This window comes from Drosophila ficusphila, unplaced genomic scaffold (assembly GCF_018152265.1).
Source record: "Drosophila ficusphila isolate 14025-0441.05 unplaced genomic scaffold, ASM1815226v1 contig_198, whole genome shotgun sequence".
Lineage (NCBI taxonomy): Eukaryota > Metazoa > Arthropoda > Insecta > Diptera > Drosophilidae > Drosophila > Drosophila ficusphila.
The window spans coordinates 360,388-381,049 of record NW_025064092.1 but is presented as its reverse complement, the minus strand read 5'-3'; the positions used below and the strand labels follow the sequence as shown (position 1 = coordinate 381,049).

At 41.2% G+C, this 20,662-nt stretch overlaps 1 protein-coding gene across 1 annotated transcript in view; it reads left to right on the top strand.

The window, feature by feature from the left end:
- LOC108091233 overlaps window positions 1-20,662 on the top strand; it is a 101,746-nt gene that overhangs the window by 27,285 nt on the left and 53,799 nt on the right.

The following is a 20,662-nucleotide window of genomic DNA, read 5'->3' as shown; positions in this document are numbered from 1 at the left end:
TTTGGTGTTTAGGCGTTGAATGTATGTAAACAAATACCAACCAATCTTAGGCGGAATTGGAAATGTGAGAAGTGTTTGGGGTTGATCATGGTACCCCTTACTCGTGGAGTAAAAGGGTATGATATATTTGTCAAGAAGTATGTAACAGGTAACAGGTAAAGGGTAACACGAATAAAGAATATATTCTTAATCGGAAGCCATTTTACAAAAAAGTATTTATGAAGCACTTTCTAATCTACAACATATTTATCAGTTTAATCATCTGTGACTTTTCTAAATGGAATCTCCTGATTCCCCCGAATATGCATTCCAAGCACTCCGAGATTTTCCCACTTTGCGGCTTAATCCGTCTTAGTTGAGCAACTGAAAGATGGCTAAGCCAAAAGAAAAAAAAAGATTCAGTCGGAAAGTTGAGTGCATAAATCACGATACCCTCAACCGATTCCTCCCCGGATGTTATCATCGGCGTTTCTGTTATCATTATATACAAATTTACATAATTTGTGTTTATATTTTTGCCATCTGCACTGGCAGTATTTCTTTTCGGAGAGAAAAGAGGGGTTGGTTGGGCAGAAGGCGGTTGATAAACATAATCAAAGCGCTCGAGAAAACAACAAGCAGGAATTTGATGCGAAAGTAAGGAACTCCCTACCGCTTTTCTCCTCCCGCGAAACTTTGCGCCGAATTAAAAACCAAAACAAAATAAAACGAAACGATCCAAACGGAGACACTGAAAGTTGGTGTAGTTAAAGTTGGGAGACATAAAACAAAGCCGGAGCATGAAAAATATGTTTACTATTGCCACCCACACACCCTCCCCTTTTTTCCCCTCACCCCCCTCAACTACAAAATGGGGATCCCGAAGAAAAAATGCCGAGAAAATGGGGGAATTATGGAAAACTTTGGACGCTGCATTGTCAATTTGATTGCATTTCAGCGGGTTTGTTTGCGAGTGGTTTTTCGGCTTGCGGGCGGCAAGTTAAAGATGCACACAAAAGTCGGAGGATAATGAAAAGTGCTTTTATGTGTGGTCGGAAAATTCGCGGGGGAAAACTGGGGAGTGCTGCCTCGAATTCTGTTTAAGGGTGAATGGAATTAGCAGGCTGAACTGCCAGGCAACGATTGTAATCTCTTCTCTAATAAAAACCTTTGTTCTAAAAGATGGAAAAAATATTCATGGTACTTTGATTTAAAAGTACTTCTTAAGAAGATTACGGAAAGAGTTTGTTCAAGAAAAAAAGTATAAGCTGCACATCGAAGTTTAAATTCAGTAAAAGAAAATTATATTATAGGTATAATTATATTTATTTTAATCTATTTTCTCATAATATCTTGTTCTAAGCTAATTACACAATGAAAAAATATTAATGGTATTGCATTTAAAAAATACTTCTTAAGAAGATTTCAAAAAAGGTTTATTTAAGCAAAAAATTATAAGCAGCACATCAAAGTTTTAATTCCGTAAAGTAAAATTTTATTTTGTGTTTATACATTTATTTATCAAAGCAACAAAGCTTAAAGTCCGTAAAACAAAATCTTTTTATTATGGAAATAACATATATAATATTTACCACCTTGAGTTGGCAAACTCCAACATAACTATTTCTTTGTACTTCTTTGTAAGGAATGTATCGTTTTAATTGCGAAATAATCTCTGTTTTTGATTGCACTTTGAAACGCATTTAATACCTAAATCTGGCATTCTCAAAGCTCGGCCATGATTGCACTTTGGACTTAAGCTTTGTCTTTTGTCCCAGTCAAACCGAATTCGAGTCGTAAGTGAAAATTATGAATTTATCAAGAGGCGAGCAGGATGTTAGCTAAAAAGAAATGGGAGGGGATGAAGGGAAGGGAAGGGAAGGGGAAAGGGATTCGGAAGTGGAAGTGGAAGTGGAACTGGAGTAATGCCACACAACTATATTCACAGAGAACGTATTTATGCTCGCTTGCTGAAAGGACACAGAAAATCGTAATCCAAAGGCAACGAAAAATCCGCATAATAAAGGAGATCCGCATGTATCCGCCAGTGGAATCCTGTTGCCAGGATATCCACCTCCTCCTAAGCTCGGGTTTGTCACTGCCGCAATGTATGAACATGGGGATTGGTGGAGGATTAAGGGGGCGGGGAAGGAGACGGGAAGGAGATGGTAAGGGCGAAGGACGAAGGCAACCTCATGAATATTATTACGCATACGCCCTGTGCGCCGTTACATATGCGGAGGATTTGCAGCGAATTGAATGCGGGGATCCGACTTTAATGCACGACCACCCGAAAACGAAATCGTAAACCTAAACGTAAGCGGCAACGGCAACTATTTAACCAAGTTGAACTTGCAAATTGAGGCTAAAGTCTGGGCCAAGAAAAAAGCGGAAACTTTTCACTGCCCATTGCCAAAACAAGTGTCAAGTGGTCAGACATTCAGACATTCAGACAGACATTCAGACAGAAAGATGGAAAGCAAGACGAAGTCGCGGGAAGAAGGAACTATAAACTGTTTTTGAAAGAGCTTCATCAAAATTTATGTGTTTGCCGTCGGAGAGGAGACAAAGTTGGAATGAAATTTGTGCCGAAGGACAGCAATCCACAGATACAAACACACACACACACACACACACATTCAGATGCACAGACAGAAAAACAGACAGACAGAACGAGAGAGAAAGAAAAAAGGAAAGGGAAACAGACGAACTGCAGTGAAGGACAAGGTGTTGACGGCTCCTTCCGCCCGCTGTCCTTTATCCTCATCCCAATCCCCACCCTCATCCTCATCCTCGTCCAGATACTGGTGATGATGCCCCATCCTGCGGCATATTTCATAGAGATATATTTACAATAAAGTGGCCGGAAGTCGGAATGGAATGAAATGGAGTGGCACGAACGAACGAACGCACAAACTGGCTTATTTATTGCGCTCATCTCAATTGGCCACTCGTGGGGGAATGCATCCAATGCCAGGATCCTCTGAAGCAAGCTGCTCCTTTGCTCCTCTGAAGGAAGCTGCTCCTCTGCTCCTCTGAACCTCCGAAGGAAGCTGCGAACCTTCCTGCAGAAATATTTGAGCAGCGCTCTGCAAATACTTATCGCCACTGGGGGACAGATTGGCGATTTCTCATGCCGTCCCTTCAGCACTTTCCCTCTCAGCCACTTTCCCCTGGGATAGCCACTCCTTTCTTGCCGGGATTTGGATTAGTTGGTTGGCGATGCAAGTGCTAAGCAACTTTACGCGAATACATTACCGCCAAAAGCTGGGGCGAACCCGTAAAATCATTAAGTGAGCTTTAAACGAGAAACAACTTCAAATTGTGCTACTGGGTGTCTTAAATTATAAACTTTGCAAAAAGATTAAACAGTTGAAACCAATGTCCATTGTTAGAGTTTGTACAATATCACAGTTGTAACTATAATAATTGTAACTATAATGGTACAAAAAGTAGTTGACCAGGTTGACATGAACACTATATTTAATGGAACCCTTCTGCTGGTACCACAATCAAATATGATGACCATAAAGCAAATCTTCAGACAGCTCCTAAACCAAATGATTTGGGCTGAGAGCTAAAAAAACGCTTATTGGATTTAAAAGAAACCCATATATTTTAAAAACAGAACAGAACGTTACTAAAACTATAAAAGATAGAAAAAATTGTTTGTGTCACCTTTTCTACCTAAAACTCTTTTATAATCTTAAAGCAATTAAAATCTGGAGTCCTCTGATGTGGAGTTGAGATTCCACGAACTCCAAAAGGGGGTTGAATACCCACCCATTAGTGGAACTAATGAACTTTGTGGCATTCCGGATCTTCAGTTGAGATTCCCAGAGTTCCTGTTTCTGAAGCGACTTTATGTTAATTCATGCTTAAATTCAAGACTCACTACTGCAATTCAAGTGGCATTCAAGTTGTTTTCGGGGGAAAGCTGACAAATGCGCCAAAGGTAGTTGACAACGCTCCATCTTCACCCTTTATTTTGGAGTCTTTCCCCCTCCCCCTGCCACGCCCCCTTACCCATCTACCTTCCCTCCCATTGGCCCACTTCCACTGCCACTTCCGTTCTGCATCCGCTTCCGTTGCTTTTGGATGCCAACGCCACTCGCCTTCGCCAGTTTGCGGGGGATGTAAAAGGGGTTTGTGGAGGGGAGGGGGCAGCCCCCTTAACCCCCCGTAAGCCCCCCTGCACCACCCTTAACCCCCCGCAGCCCAGAGAGTGCCATAATCATCGCTCTGCCTGCGGCAGTTTATTGTGTCGCCTCGCACTGACTTTTTATGATTATTGCGCCAATGTCTCATTCGGGGAGCTCCATCTTCTCATCCTCATCTGCAACCCCATCCTCATCCTCATCCAGATCCCCATCCCCATCCCCATCCCCATCCCCATTCCACTTTCATTTCCTGTGTAGTGGCACCACGGTGTTGAGTTCTCCCCGGTAGTTTTATGTCCTTATGTTTTCAGACTTGTTTGCTTTGCAGCCTTGTGTCTTGTTTCCTTGTAAAAGTCTCTAAACAAAAAATAAAAAAAAGGTAAGCCCCTTTAAATCCTCCTCTCGATTGCTGTTAATTGCTGATGCAAGTGAAGCCATTTCGAATTCCCGGAATTCTAAAAATATTTAAGAGCCGCTCTATCATATTGAAAAAACATGAAGCCCGCTCGCAAAATAGAATGCGAAAAAAGAACAACACATTCGCATTCGCAGGCATAAAAAAGTGGCGAACATTTAAATTGAATTTCCGCTTAAGCCAAAAAGTCAATATCGGAATAAAAGGAATACCGAAAACATAAAAACAACAGCAACAATCCGCCGCCAAAAAGGGAAATGGCGAAAAAAGTACGAGTGTGTTCCAAATGTGGCGGACATTTTGCAAATTTTCTTTGCGGGAACAACTGACGAATGTGGCTGCAAAAACAAATAAACGAGCGGAAAAAATAAATACAACATTTGAGTTCACATTGGACAATGCGGCGAGCATTTAATTTAATCAAATTCGGCATTCGCCTGAATAAAATATGTCAATCCGAGTCCAGGATCCCTCGGCAGGTCCTTGGCAGGAAGATTAGCGATTTTGGATTTTGGAGCGGAAAAAGTGACGACGAACTACATATATCCGACTGTCAATCTGGATGGCATAATCCCCGATGATTAAGCCCTTGCTTTTTCTATATCGAAGGTTGATGTATGCACATAAAATAAATGCGTCATCTGTCTAAATTCCGCGCTCTGCCATTTAAGTCTTGGCCACAAAGTCAAATGGTTTTAAAATAATGCCACTGACATGAGCTTTTTTTAAAGCAAACTTTTGCAGATTATTGCAGATTGTTAAGACCGATGGATTTAACATGAGTTCAGATAGATAAAGCTTTACCAAGTTTAAATATACAACTTTCAAAATTATAAATACATATTAAATATTCTCTGGACACTAAAATAAAATGTTGTCAAAATAAAGAACACTAAGTTGGTGCTATTTAAAAATAATTCAAGATGTTTTGGTTTGTTCAAAGGCTTTATATTAATAGAACAGTCTAGCCGACTAATTTTAATTGCCACTGAATTGGATTGAACTCGGATCATCTTTACAAAAACTAAGCAAACATAGAAAATTGTAATCTCGGTTTGATCTAAAACGAAGGACCGAAGGACCAAACTTCATTTGCAGATTAGTTTAAGTTTGAGTTGCAGAAGTTTTACTTTAGCCAAAGTCCTTTCGACAATCACCTCCGATGGACAGGATCAAATGCCTTGAAGTTTGCTGCATTTTCTTCCGTGCTTTCCATTCCCAATTCCCCTGATTTTGCTTCGCCATTAGCCGCCTTTGTTGCCAGGACTCGCAGTGTCCTCCGCCCTGGCAAAGTTCGGTTTAAAATTTACAGCGCGTCAACGGGTAATTGTTACTTATTTACACCCGGAGAAGGATCCTCGTGCGGCGCAGGATATATAGGATATATATCTATATATGTATATATGTAGGACATGCATGCGGGCAGACAAATGTACATTAAGGCAGTCGTCCTTCAATGCCACTCAGCCGGGTCACGACTGGAATTGAAAGTGGGTGGTGGGTGTGCCACATGCCACATGCCACAAGCCTGGATTTGCAGTTGCCTTCGATGTGGCCGTCGTCTTTTGTATTTTATTTTATTCTTTATCGATTACACAATGCATGCAGTTTACCATTTATCAGCCAGGTGTATCTGTGCATGTATGTATGTGTGTATGTGTATGTATGTATGTGAGTGCGGCCAACACGTTAGCTACCACAATTTATGCTGTAATCGAAAAAAAGGACATAAATGGCAGCGATAAATTGAGGTTAACGCGCCAAAGTCACGTTAGCACGGCGAGAGCAAAGAAAAGGCCACACGAAACTCAAAATGGCCAACAGCACCTGCAGCTCCTTTCCCCTCTCTCGCTCTCTCCTATCCCCCTTCCCCTTTGGTTAGTGCCCTCTCTTTCGCTCCTGCGGCCAGAGTGTTTTTAAGTGAAATTATATTAAGTGTGCGGACGGTGAAATTTGCATGCGATATTCGTATATGTTCGGGCCTGCTTCCCGATTCTTCCTTCCCTACGTTCTTTATTCCGTTATTCCGTTGGCAACGGGAATTCGTGAAATTTACTTCTACCAATTGCTCTGACTTCGTCCTCTACACACACACACACACACATACACTCAAAATTGTATTTCTGTGCATGCACACTTTTGTACTTTTGTGGGCAACTGTCCATCAACGAATTGACTTTTGACTGATCAATTCTGTGTACTCTGCCCTTTTGCATATGTTACTGCCTCCAATTCTACATGTTCTCTATGTCTCATATACAATTTGTCACAAAAGTGTTTTCGCGTGAAGATTTTCTTATAAATTTCCCATTCTTATTAAAAAAAAACCACTTTGCCATAAGTTTTGAGAAAGATTTTTTTAGTTTTATATTATTCATGTTTTTCTTAAGAATACACAAAAAACAAAACATAAATTTTCCAACTATAAAAAAAGTTATAACAAAAACAAAAAAAGTCTACTTATTCTCCACTGTCAAATAAGTGTTTTCGTTTTTACATTTCTGGAGTTTTCTCGAATTTTGCATATGCTTGTACGGACAAGTTGACTTTTAGGATCCACTAGATGATATTAATATGCATTTTGAGCATTTCAATGTCAGCTCTCCGTACTTACAGACGATAATAGTCGTATAAATAAGTGTTTTACAATGCCGGGCAAAAGAGTTTCTTTTGATGTGACCCCAATTGGTATATTACAGCCATACCATTGGGAAAAGGACTTCGGACATTGCAAATATGTTTAAATTAAATATAAGAAGTGTCCAAAATATAATAAGTCGGACAAAAAAAGAGAATAGGCTCGAAAATAAGCCAGTAAATGGTCGGCCGGGTAAGCTCTGAAACAGAGCTATTCGGATTATAATGAAAAAAGTAGACCAGAACCCCATGATCTCAATAAGAAAACTGGCTGTGGAGGTAAGGGAAGAATGTGGAGTGGATGTTTTTCATGAAACTATTCGTAGGACTTATTAGGAGCCATAATTTCACATCCCGAGTAGCTAGAAAAAACCCCTATTATAAAAACAAAATATTGAAAAGCGTCTTTCTTTCGCTTAAACTCTTTTGGATGAGCCCCCAAGCTATTGGAACGACGTGATTTACTGTGACGAGTCGAAAATAATGTTATATTATAACGAAGGATCCAACCGAGTGTGGCGAAAACCGTTGTGTGCCCTACAAAATAAAAACATAATACCGATTGTAATATTCGGCAAGCTGTCCGTCATGGTGTGGGGGTGCATCTCAAGCAAAGGAGTGGGTGATTTAGTATTTATCGAAAATACGATGGATGCTAAACAATATCTTGACATTTTAAAAACAAATTTGGTAAACAGTGCGAACACATTTCGTTTTGGGCGCAGCTTTAAGTTTTACCAAGACAACGACCCAAAACATAAGGCTGACAGTGTACGAATGTGGACGCTCTATAATTGCGGTAAGGTGATTGAGACTTCAGCCCAGAGCCCGGATATCAACCCTATAGAGAATGTGTGGGCGTATTTGAAAAAGAAGGTCGGAAAAAGGCATCCCACATCGCGACCAATGCTAAAGGAAAATTTTTTTGGAAGAATGGAATCAGATCCCAATAGATTATATAGAAAAATTAATAAATTCAATGAAATCTCGACTCCAAGCTGTTGTTAAGGCCAAAGGACATCATACCAAATATTGATTAATTTAATTACATCAATAATAATTATTATTATCACCCAGTTCCTTAAAACGAAAACACTTATTTGACAGTGGAGAATATGTAGACTTTTTTTGTTTTTGTTATATCTTTTTTTATAATTGGAAAATTTATGTTTTGTTTTTTGCGTATTCTTAAGAAATACATAAATAATATAAAATAAAAAAAAATCTTTCTCAAAACTTATTGCAAAGTGGTTTTTTTTTAATAAGAATGGGAAATTTGAAAAAAAATCTTCACGCGAAAACACTTTTGTGACAAATTGTACATATTCTATATATCTACATTTACTGTACTCCATTTGATTGTTTATTCCGCTGCCGCTTTGCAATGTCAGCGGATAAAGGCAGCGAAGATAATGCTTACAAAGCACTATCTGTATACATGCATATATACATACATATCTTAATTTCAATAAACAAGTCACTCTATACGTTGGCAACCTAACCTAACCAACCTGTTCTTGTGAACACCTTTGTTTATTTCCCATCAAATGCCACAAATTTAATTTCAGAAATACCTGCTTGCAACGAATAATTGATATCAATTTCAATGCAACCCGATGCCAAGAACAATCGCACTCGATAAATGATAAATGATAAATGAATAACTGAAATTAATTAATGAGTTTACCCCGTTCGACATCGCAATTAATCTACGGTGTCTTTGGTTTTGCCAATGGGATTCTTGGCCCGCTCGCTGATTAAATCCGTTAACCGCTCGGAACGTTCGATGAATAATCGAAGTGCCTACTTTTTTGGTGGGGTTTTTCTGCGGGGGAGGGGGAGGGTTGTGTGTGTGTGTGTGTATGCCATTGGGGCTGCTCTTTGTTTGTCAGTCCCGCTGTTCGCCGTCTTTTCATGCTGCTGCTGCTATTTGGGTTTGTGCCTGTGTTTGTATTGGTTTTGTACAGCCCCTCTCCCCGATTTTCCCTCATTCCCTTATTCCATCCATTTCCCCATTCCAGCATTTCCCCGCACTTTTCCCGTTGGAAACACACACATGTGTGTGCCGGCGCATTATTGAGTCGATTTTGCGGTTTTTGGGCGAAAAGAAGCACTGCGAAATAAAATAAACAAGCGAAATGTGCAAAAAACCGACTTAAATATTTCATACAGCTCGCAGTTGCCGGCAGTTGAAAGTGGCAGTTGAGCGGTTGAAAAATTATAAACTTTACTACATGGCGCCAAAAGTTTGTGGTTCGCCACTTTGAACACTCTGTGATTAATGGGCGATACGGCTGAATAGCGCCGACTCAGGGGGTATTAATATCGGGAGCTTAAGGGCGATTCGCGGTAAATCTGGGGGAATTCGCGGAAAAGATAAGCTTCAAATACCCTTGGAGTACAAGAAAATTCGTATACCAATAATTTACTTTTGAACAAGATTTATTCCTTGTTTAAATAACAAATTTATATCAATGTTTTCCACTAACCTTCTATGCCATCTGCGATTTCAATTTAAATAGCTTTAATATGGTATTTGCATATACCATACATACATACATATGTTAACAACAACAAAGTTCAAAAGATTCCTCTAAAAGATTTCATTTATTTCCCAAGGATATAGTCATCAGATTTGTACATAGCTTGAAAAAGTCAGAAAAATCAGAAAGACTAATCAAATGCAATCCAATAATAATATTCTTTAAACAGGATAAGTCGGAAAAGCCAGATTTATGAGAGACCATTTGAAGGCAGCAAAATATTCCAAATAAAAAACTCTTATGGCAATGATTTCCATTTTAATCGTCATTTCTCTTTCTATCTTTGGGTTAAACTAAAGAAAATAGGCTGATTTTTAAGGTATACAAAATACATTTTTTTTCATTATATAGGTATGTAGTATTTAAAATAGTTTAGGTAGTCTGAGAATGAAATAGTTTCTCGATATTATTTACTCAGGAAATCCGTATCAAATAGAATATAGATTAATTGACAATTTTTACACTTTTTCCCAGATTGCCATTAATATTGTTAATTGAATTTAATTTACGTTGACACCCTCTAGATCGAGTGAAATGCTGCAATATTAAATTAACGCAAACAATATTCCGCGAACTATTCGTTTTAAATAAATGCAGGTCGGTGGAAAATTGATTTGTGTATTTTTATTTGCGTCTGTGATTTTTCGCACCCCAGTTGCTGCGATTTCGAATTTTGCGAGAGAGTCCGTGCCTTTGTTTGCCCAACTACAAATTTCATTACTCGACCTCGACAGTTTGGTGGGTGGTAACCTACACACACACTCACCTATACACCAACACACCCACACACATTCGCAATCAGAATCACGAGGCTCTGACACTGCAAATGTCATAAGTGTAATTGGGTTTTCCGAGCAGCGAGCTCCAAGCGGAGGCAATTGTATACAAATTACGCATTATGTTTAGGTTGATGCTCGTTAATTTTCCCACAAATCCCCCCTCCCCTTCCCCCTTCCCACTTCCCACTTCCCACTTCCCTTTTCCTCCAGGAAATACCTATACATTATTCGGTTTGCCACCGCCGCTTTGGCCGGAAGTCTTGGCTGCGGTTTCGGCCTGCACTTGCAGCCATTACATTACATGGATTGGATGCCACTTAATTGATTCGTTGCCCTTGGAAAAGCGGAGAGGAAAACCGCCCGAATCAACCGAAAACCGAAAACCACCCGCTAATTCGCACCGCAACCACTCATCGTCCGCTTTGACTTGGCTAATTGCGTTCCGTAGATTAATTGATTTATGACTGGACCGCCAGTCGGTGAGAAGTGATTGAACATTTAATTGGCCTTAGGGTTCCTTAAGGTCATACATGAAAAATCTGGAGTTTTCCGCCTGCAAAAACCCGCTCTTCTCGAATCTCGAATCTCGAGTGTCGAGTGGCGAATGTCGAGTCTCGAGTGCTGCAACCCAAAGATGAATACAAAATCAAAGTCGGGCAAATATGCCAGCTATTTGCAGACGACAAAAGGCGAAGGCGAGTGTAAGGACACTCAATTAAAGGCGCCATTCATGGAAACTGGCACACTTGGGGCAAGTGTATTAGGGGGTGTAGAAAGTGGGTGGCACTGGGCAATGGTTGGTATGCCCAGTGTGGCAAAGGATTATGAATTACTAATAGGCAAACTGCTGGAATTTTCGCACGCCCGACACCTTCAGTCGCTTTTTGCGGCGCACGGGGATGTTGACGCCTCTGTAATTATGTCTTGTGGGGGAAGTTTCCCCCTTTCGAGTCCTGCATATATTAGGTACCTATATATCACCCCTCCCCATCCAATCTGCGAACTTAAAGCTGAATGGAGATGGCTGAGAGTCAACTGAAGTTAAGTAGCAGTTAAGTAGCGATGGGCTTCTCGATATTGAGTATCGGGCGGAAAAGTTGGTCGCTTTCCATGGAGCTTGAATTAACCGAACTTCCTCCCTTCGGAGCTTAAAATGTGATTAAAAAAGTTTTCAGCTCGAACAACGCACTCAATCGTTCGGCACTCCATTCACCAAACTTAGTGTTTATTTACTCTCTAAAGTGTTTTAAAAATTACCTAGAGCCAGAAAGTGAAATAATGGCCTGTTTGCAGAGAAAACAATGCAAGAATAACTTGTGTTTCTAATGGAAATGCCATCCTGAAGTGCCTGACTTTCTAGCCTTCGCAAATGCCAGTTTAAAGTTTGTTTGCTCCTTTCATATTTTGCCACCCAAAAGTCGAGCTTGGATCCTGGCCAAAAGTGTTGGGTATTTGTTTGGTCCTTCGGCGAGTGTGTGTAATCAGGCAATCAATCAATCCGGGAGCGTAATCATTGCCATCCTGGGCAAAAAACCAATTGACTACTCATTGTCGAGCGGCTTCCCATTCGCCCACTGCCACGCCCCCGCCATATCGAGCACATGTTGAATGGCCAATCGATCTCTACCCCTCCAGTCTTCCCCTCCCATTTCCCGCTTTCCCCGTTTTCCCCGCTTTCCCAACTCCATTCCATCTCATCTCATCTCATCTCACCATCGGCGTCTTCGCTGTCGTCTGGCAAATAGGCTTTCATTTATAAGCCAATTGTATTTCAATTGAATTTACTCCGCTGTCTCTGTGCCTGGGAGCTCCGCCCCCTTTTTGGCCACGCCCCCTTTTCGCTGGGGGGAGTGTGTATTTTGGAGGGGATGAGGAAAGGGGGAGGGGGAAGGGTGGCATAAATCAAACATGACGATAGCCGGAAGCGATGAATATACAAATTCGGCATTATTCCCGTCCGATTTCCGATTTCTGATTACTAGTTCTGATATTCGATCGCCAGATAGCCAGATATTCGATGGCCGAGAACGCTTGCCAACGGCCATCTCGCATTGAATTTGGCTTTAATCGCCGATGCGCCTGTGTACTATATCCTCTCCATTGTGGCACAAACTTTTCGAAAGCAATTTCCAATGTGAGCAGCTGAAAACATCCGACGTGCATTGTCCACTCTGTTTACCTGTCCTTTCCCACTGAGAAAAAGGCCAAATGAAAGGTCAAAAGCATTAAAGTTTCCAAAAGATATTGAGATATTATAATAAGTAGGGCGAGCCTGGTTTCCTTAGGTAAATTCAACATGTGCAACAATCTTATTTAATATAAATATCTATTAATGTTATATTACTATTTATCGCATTGAGTTTGTAGGGTATTTCATTACTTCCGTTTTTTAAACAAGGAGAAGTGCCATAAATAAATGGATTAAATGCCGCAGGCGAACTTTACATTTCAAATGGAGTTTGCTCAGAAATCATCGCTTGTGGCTGAAAAATTCAGCATATATAATATTTGCAGTGCAGCACTCTGCGCTCTGTGTGTTGCAGGTTAAATATTTGCCGAGTCCGACGCTCAATAGTTTTCCTCGTTTGATGTCCGTTTGCGACAGGGAAGGGTTCACTTTAAGCTCGTCCAGGAGCAGGAAAATCAATCCTCGCCAGCTCCTCCAACTTCTCCGCTGGACAAAACTGTCTGGCTCTCCTGGGGATTTTGTCGCCGACTTCCCCCTTTTATTTTACCCCCTACCCCTTTCCATTCCTCCTCCTCCTTGCCCTTCGACTGACCAGCGAAGGAGTTGCGCATTACGTATACGCACGTTACGTATACGCAACGTTAGCCGGGCTTCAAGGGCAAAGACAGGTTTCGAGTGGCAATTTGTCAGCAGCAATGCAGTTTTGACGGTTCTCGAGGGTTTCTTTTTGTTTTTACCCCCGCTCGAAAAGTGAAAGGGGGGGAAATGGCGAGGGAAAAGGGGAAAAATGGTATGGGAAAAGCTTGTCCTTGTCCTGGTTCCGGTTTTTGTGTGCTCGCAAAACTCGGCTCCTCTTCAGCTGCTCAGTTTACATTTTTAAAATGCGATAAATCATTCACAGCTCTTTCACTTACTTAACGAACTTTCGCCACACGGCCAGAGTTGCCGAAGTTTGCGTTTTGCCTGTGTTGCCTGCTTTGCTTACGCCCCTTTGGAGGTTTTGCTAAAACGCCCCTGCGTTCGGTGAAAGTTTGCATTAACCTTTTCTTCCCAGGCTTCCCGAACTTACCGATTTGCTCGAGTTTCAAGCTTCGGCCATAAAACATGCCAAAAATAGCAATTGCCGCTCGGGCGTTTTAAATTTATTTTGCGCACGTGAAAGGCCAGCCAAACATTTCGATTTAGGGTTTCTTTTTCGGGCTCGACTCGGTTTCGCTTCGGTGGGAAGCTAAGCCCGAGAAACCCAGAAATTAGCATAAATAAAACGATGCTTTCGATGTGAATTATGGCAGCAATTGGGTAATTGATAGCAGGAACAAAGAACTGAAGGACTCTTTGGACCATCACCTGTTATCACAATTAATGATTCCGCTGGCGGCGGCCATATGTCATCAGAGGTCAGGGCTCAGGGGTCAGGGATCAGGGATCAGGGGTCAGAGGTCATCTACCTTAGCGGTGGGAAGGCGCCTTCTGACGGCCGCCGATAACACACACAATTGGCAGCAGCTTAGCAAATAGTCCCCGCAAATAGAAAGCAAATAGAAAAATTCTCCAAAAGGAAGGAGGGTTGGGGGATTGGGAAATCAAGGGGGTTGGGGGAGGGGCTGCAGTGGATGGGGGTGGTAAAGCCCTGGACAATGGCTCGTATGTATGGACAGCACGTTGCCGGGTTCGAGCCAGAAATAGAATCAACAAAGGCGCCAGAGAGATAGTGAATCCATCGAAGAGGGAGCAAGAATGCAAAGGGAGGAACAAGGGGATGGGGATGGGGATGGGGGAAGGGAACCTGGAAGCATGGGAACCCATCGAACCTGGGAACAGGAAGCTGGTGCTCATTAAGGCGTTGCAGGATCCGCAGACAGGACCTCTCCCATCCAAGCATCGACCATCGACAAGGAGAACCTGCTGTGTCCTCGGTGGCAGTGAAGCGTTTAAGTAGCTTCGTTTATTTCTTATTTATTGCGCCCTCTCCTTGAATCTTTGCCCGATGGCTAATGTATCGCCACTATTCTATATACACTCCATCCCATATTTTCGAGCTTATAATCGCTTGATTTCCCCCGATGCCCGTCAATCGATGTTTGTGTACTATTTTTGTATAATTCTTGCATATACTCTCCTTAATTTCCCTGTTGAGCCCAAACTTTAAACGTGTTTTCAGCAAGCAAATTGATTGCTCCAATTCAATTTGTGATTATATGTAATTCATAAGCCACTTGAATGGTTCTTATCACGTGAAATTTGAGGCAATAAATCCACTTGCACTTTACACAATATCTTGACATCATTTTGAATTACCAAAATCAGGAGAATTAATCGAAGTATTTAGCTGGGCCTTGAGTTCATATTCATCATGGTATTCAATTTAATTAATTAACGTAAACGGCTCTAGGTTCCTATGATGCGTTCACCGAATTACTCTCATGAAATCCATTATGATGATAACTTGAAATTATTCTGAATTACCAATATCCAAAGGTTGTGTTTAAATGTACAGTTAAGCTTTAAACTGGTTTTCGATTTAATGCAAAGTTTTCGAAGCCTTAAATTCGTACTTTCCTTGCTGTTTCTTGTTATAAATAAAAGTATATGATTGTAGCTGGTAATGTATTATTTAATGTGTTCCGAAGAATGTCTCCTTTGATAATTGGATATCAGGGTTAACTTTGATTGTGAGCGATCGCCTGTGTTTTCAGCGACATTTCAATTCGGGATTCGGCTGTCAGCATTCATGCATTGACAGTTCATCCGCCGGCAGCTTTTCCCGCTTTTCCTGCTTTTCCTGCTTTTCCGCAGCACTTTCCCGCCTGCCTGCTTGACTTTTGCTGGCCATTACGTATACGCACGGGTGACAGACTCCGGCGCAAAGCGAAGGGAAAGCGCACTCATCTGCGCTTTGTTTTGCTTCCAGGCGAAGGAGTCCGCGTGGCGAGGAGCTCGTCCTGTTGACTCGTTACTTTCTGCTCCTTAATGAGTCGCATGCACGGGGCACGAAGGCAAAAGAAGCGGCAGAAATGAAGAAAAACCATGGGGAAAAACCCAAAACCAGAGTCAAGCGTTGGGAATTGCTCTTCGTGGTGGTGGAAATCGTGGTGGGAGGAGGAGGAGGAGGAGGGGGAGGGGGAATTCCACACATTTGTCACACATGCTACGCATTCGCAGCTGCAGTGGATGCTACACTGAGAGAAACTGTCGTTTTAGTGGGTCAACAAATCTGTGGTCTTGCCATATTACAATGCCTTACATAAAATGGAGAAATATAAATTTCAGGTATTTAGAACTGATTTTCGGACTTACATACCTAACCATAAGCCTTTACACTAAGCAAACTCTCTAAAAACAAGTTAACAAGTTATGATATATGGTCATCTAATATATTAATAATATTATAGTTAATATTAACTAAACATTTTATGCAAGGAATGTAGTTTTGTTCACATAAATTCTCAATTAAAAGCAACAACGCCAAGAAAAGCTATTATAAAATTAAAAAAAATACAGTTAATAAAATTTTTGTAACATAATTAATCATTTTAAATACATGCATTCTTTATCAGGCTTTCACTCAACTGAAATCCTAAAGTCAATGTGCTTTTATTGCCAGAGAAGTGGGAGTAAATTGACTTTAAATTTTCGCTCAGTGCACCATTGTTGGAAACATGGCGAATATTTGTGTCCAGCCGGAGTCGAGAAAAATTGCCTTGGTCCAATGCCATTTGTAGCCGCCCCCTCCCCCTGTTTTCCCCCACCCCCACCCCCCTCCCCAAACCCCACGTCATTTTTGGAGTCCGTCGAGTTCGTCATTCAGTCGAGTTCAGTTCATTTGTCGAAGAGGAGGAGTTGGATGGTGGGATGGTGGGATGGTGGGATGGTTGGATGTCCGGATGGTAAGGATGGTCCGTTCCGGGGACATTGTCTAATAGATGACGGCACTTTGCTTAACAAGCAGCCGCATTAGTTTATTTACTGCCTTCCCCCGCCAGTTGGAAAAAAGTCGGAAAAGCCGGAGGATTCGGAGGACTTGGAGGAGAGGAGAGGAGAGTGGTATGTGCCCGGCATTTATATAAAGATATTTCGCCACTGCTCGTTGCGATGACACAAAATGCGTGTAAATTGTGTGATTATTGTAAGTGGACAATGTCCTGCTCGCAGGGGGGATCATCAGGCATTCATGGGGCAGCAGTTCTGGGTGGCTGTTGGGTGGCAGTTGGGTGGCAGTTGGCTTAAAGCAGTCATGACTTTAATTTGTAGGGGCCATTAAAACCGCACAACTCCCCAAACACACACCAACACACTCCTCACACACTCACACTCACACTCACAAAGGGAAACGCACACGCACCCACTAAATAATAACGTAAATAAATTTTAGAGCGAATCTGCTTTTCAAATCTCCGAGGCGCAATTGTTGGCAAACATTAAGCCCTCGTGCCGAGAACAATGGAGGAGTCACGCACACACAGAAGGGCCGCAGGACTCGCAGTGCTCACAGGATCCGCAGGATGCGATGTCGTTTTAAATGGCCCAGGCCAATCAAAGAACAGCCAACTGTAACAAATAACCGCCAACAGCACACAAAAGTGTGCTTCAAAAAACATATTCGGCCGGGCGAAAAAATAAAAAAATGCTTATAACCGAATCGAACCGAACTGAAGTTGGGGAATGGGGAATGCCCTTATAAACAGAAGCTGATGGTTCATTAAGGCGATATGAAACTGTGTTCCGACACTTTATGTGCGACATTATTGCTGCTTACTAAATATTTATGTCCTTGGAGGCACTCAACACTGTTAGTTTCATTTTAAACCGGGGAGTACTCTTTTCAGCAGAAGAGTTTATGGGGAACTTTCAAGTTGAATTGAGTTTTATAACCAAAAACAGAGATAAACAGTCTCGAATGATTTTTCCTTAAATAAATAAATAGTATTTTATGGTAATTCTTCAAAAAAAAAAAAAATACATGACTTGAAAGCAAGGCTTTATTGATAGACTAAAACCGTTTTCATTATCTCACAAAAAATGTCCTGTAATCAATATTATTTCTCTCTACTTATTTCTATTATTTCACATATAAACACATTTAATATATCCCTCCCCTTCGCCGAAATTAGTTTGATCCTATTGCGTATATGACACTTTATATAATCGGTGTCCCCCAGCCCAGAAAAGAAAGGGGAAGTGGCGCATCGGGAATTCGAAATTACGGATGGAAACCAGGACCAAAACCTTCGGCAAGTGGCGTAAAAATGCTGAACCTTTCAAATGGTTTGGCCGAAGGGACAGCGGTCGCATTTCGCATTACGCTTCACTGGTTTTTAATGATTTTTAATGACGCCCATTCGACCCCCCAGCTCACCAGTTCCTCCAGTTTCCTCCAGCTTTCCCGTTGAACCTACCGCCTCCGCACATTTCAGCAAACTTTCGGCAAACCCTGCATGGCCAGGTCGAAAAAAAAGAAGATTATCCCTGAAAAAAAGCCGAAACAGTCATTGCCCTCAGAATGCTTTCGGGGTGGAAAATATGAATGACTGTATTCGAGGAGAGATATTCCGGGTGAGAAAAGAAAGGAGCTTAGTCCAAGGATCCGGAAAAGCGTTTTCAAACTGTAAACTGTGAGCAAGAAAAGAAAAAATCTTATAAGGACAACAGATTTGAGGGACTTTCATCCTTTCATTGGCTGCATCAAACTCTGCTTAACTCTCCTTAAATAAACATTAATATCCTATTCAAGGGCAAGGACCCAAGGAAAAGAGAATCAAATTAATAAATACGTAATGAATGAGTATCCCCGGAGGAGATTTTTAACGGCTTTATGACTCCAGGCTCCCGAAAATCGATAAATGAGTCGCCGATTTGAGGGGCCACTGGCCATTGGGTGTTAAAACTCAATTCGAGGAAGAAGGCTGGAAATAAATAGAAGTAAAATAAGTGCAAATCGGTAATGTATTTGCCCGAGAATTATCTTCTTCGATTCCCTGCAGAGCGGTCAATATATAATACACTTCTGGGTGGCACTTGAAAGCAATCTCCGCTCGTGTCGCGCCAATTTGTTTATGTAAGCAAACTTTTCTTACCCACTTTCCTGTTTGCGAAATATGAAAAGTTATTATCTTCGTATTGAGCAGGCAAAATGGAAAAGCGGAACGTAATAAGGCAATGCATGGCGACAACAACCGCCGATTTATTCAAACACACACACACACACACACAGTGTGTGTGCACAACAGCACGCACAATTTATGTACACTCCCCGCCAGACTGGCAAACTTTTGTTCCCCAAACTTGGTAAATGGTAACTGGTAAGTGGTAAGTGGTAAGTGGTGGTGGTAAGTGGCAAACGGTCCGGGAATATCATTTATGGAACTTTATTAGCGGTAACTGGAAATCTGGATCTCAGCAAAAAGTTTGCCGAATTTTACAATTTCACATAGCTGAAAACACCATCCGAATAATTTAGTGTTCAGTGTTGAGTGTTCTTCAAACACAGTGATTTTTAAATAACGAGGACACTTTATTAAGTTGTTCTTTTTAGAGGTTTTATCAGGCTTTTGTGTATCAAACAGTAAGCGCATCAAGCACTCTCTTTTAAAGCGTCGAAATCTGTTTGCTGGAAATTCAATCACAACCTGTCTGGCTGAGTGTATTTAAATCTCTGCTCGAAGAATATTGCGGGTGCTCGAGAGAGATTTTCCCACTTTGTTTTGCTGGCTGTCGCAAAACAAAGCAAAACAAGACAATAAACTGGCAAAAGCATAAGTTTTCAGCTTTGCCAAAACACATAAGCGTAGCCAAGTGGAAAACTGAGGCGGCGGAAGGTGGAAGTTGGAAGGAGTGTCGCAGGACCAACTACAAATGCCATAGTCTGTCTAGCTACAAATAGTCGAGCACTGAGATAAACTCGAAATCTGCTACCGGCTGTACGACTATGTGTATGTAAATTTCGGAATACAAATTAAATACACGAGTCACAAGGTGCCAATGCTGTTTAAGCCTTCGGACCACAAAATCTGGAACAAAATTGTATGGAGAAAAAAACCTAGAATGGAGATATATTTTATTAGACTAAAATCAAGCTTAAATTAAATTCAACTCCTTAAAACAAAACAAATGTGTACCTTTCAGTAGTATGTTGTTATGGTTATATGGCTCGGTGCTAACTATTTTGATATTTTAAAAATTTTAAAAATTAAAATGAATTGAAATAAATTACATCCCATGAAAAGTAAAGCTTTGCTCTTGTTCACTTCATTTTCGATGTAACAATTATAGATATTGTTGGCTATTGAACAACATTTATTGGCTAGCTGTTTCTTATTTTACAACCCTTTCTCCTTTCTTTGCATTGGAATGCAAATAGCTCACATATTTTTTAAGAAATATTATTTTTCTGCTAGTGCAGCCAGATTCGAGTCCAATTTCTGTGATAACCCTGCTGTGCATTTTGCTGATGCACTTAACTGTATTTTTCCATTTTGCAGCTTTAAAAGGAGCAGAGAATGGAGATTTCAGAGCTTTATGGCTTCCCTAATGGAATTGCCCAGCGGAGCGGCTTATCGGTGGACCATATGCAACTTTTTGGACTCCCGATATGCTTATGCTAATGATAATGATAATGATGCTAATGGGGAAGTCGGTTGGCGATTGCAATTATGGTCAGGCCAAAAAGCTGGCAACTTTCCGCTGAAAAACTCCTGCAACTGATGGGCGGTGGGAAGTATGAAATGCAAGTTGGGGCAATAACATTAGCGGGTTTTTCAAAAGCTGCCTCAGCTATTGTTTCCACACACACATTTTGTCGCCTTTGGGGAAATGAAGTCTGCGAAGACGGCAAAGTGGAAAGCTTTCGTTTTGACAGGCTGACTGGCAGTTGACTCTCCTTATTTGATGGCGAATTGCACTTTATTTGTATTTATTTGGCCCGGCGACATTTTTATTTTTGCCATACAGAATTTTGCATCCAT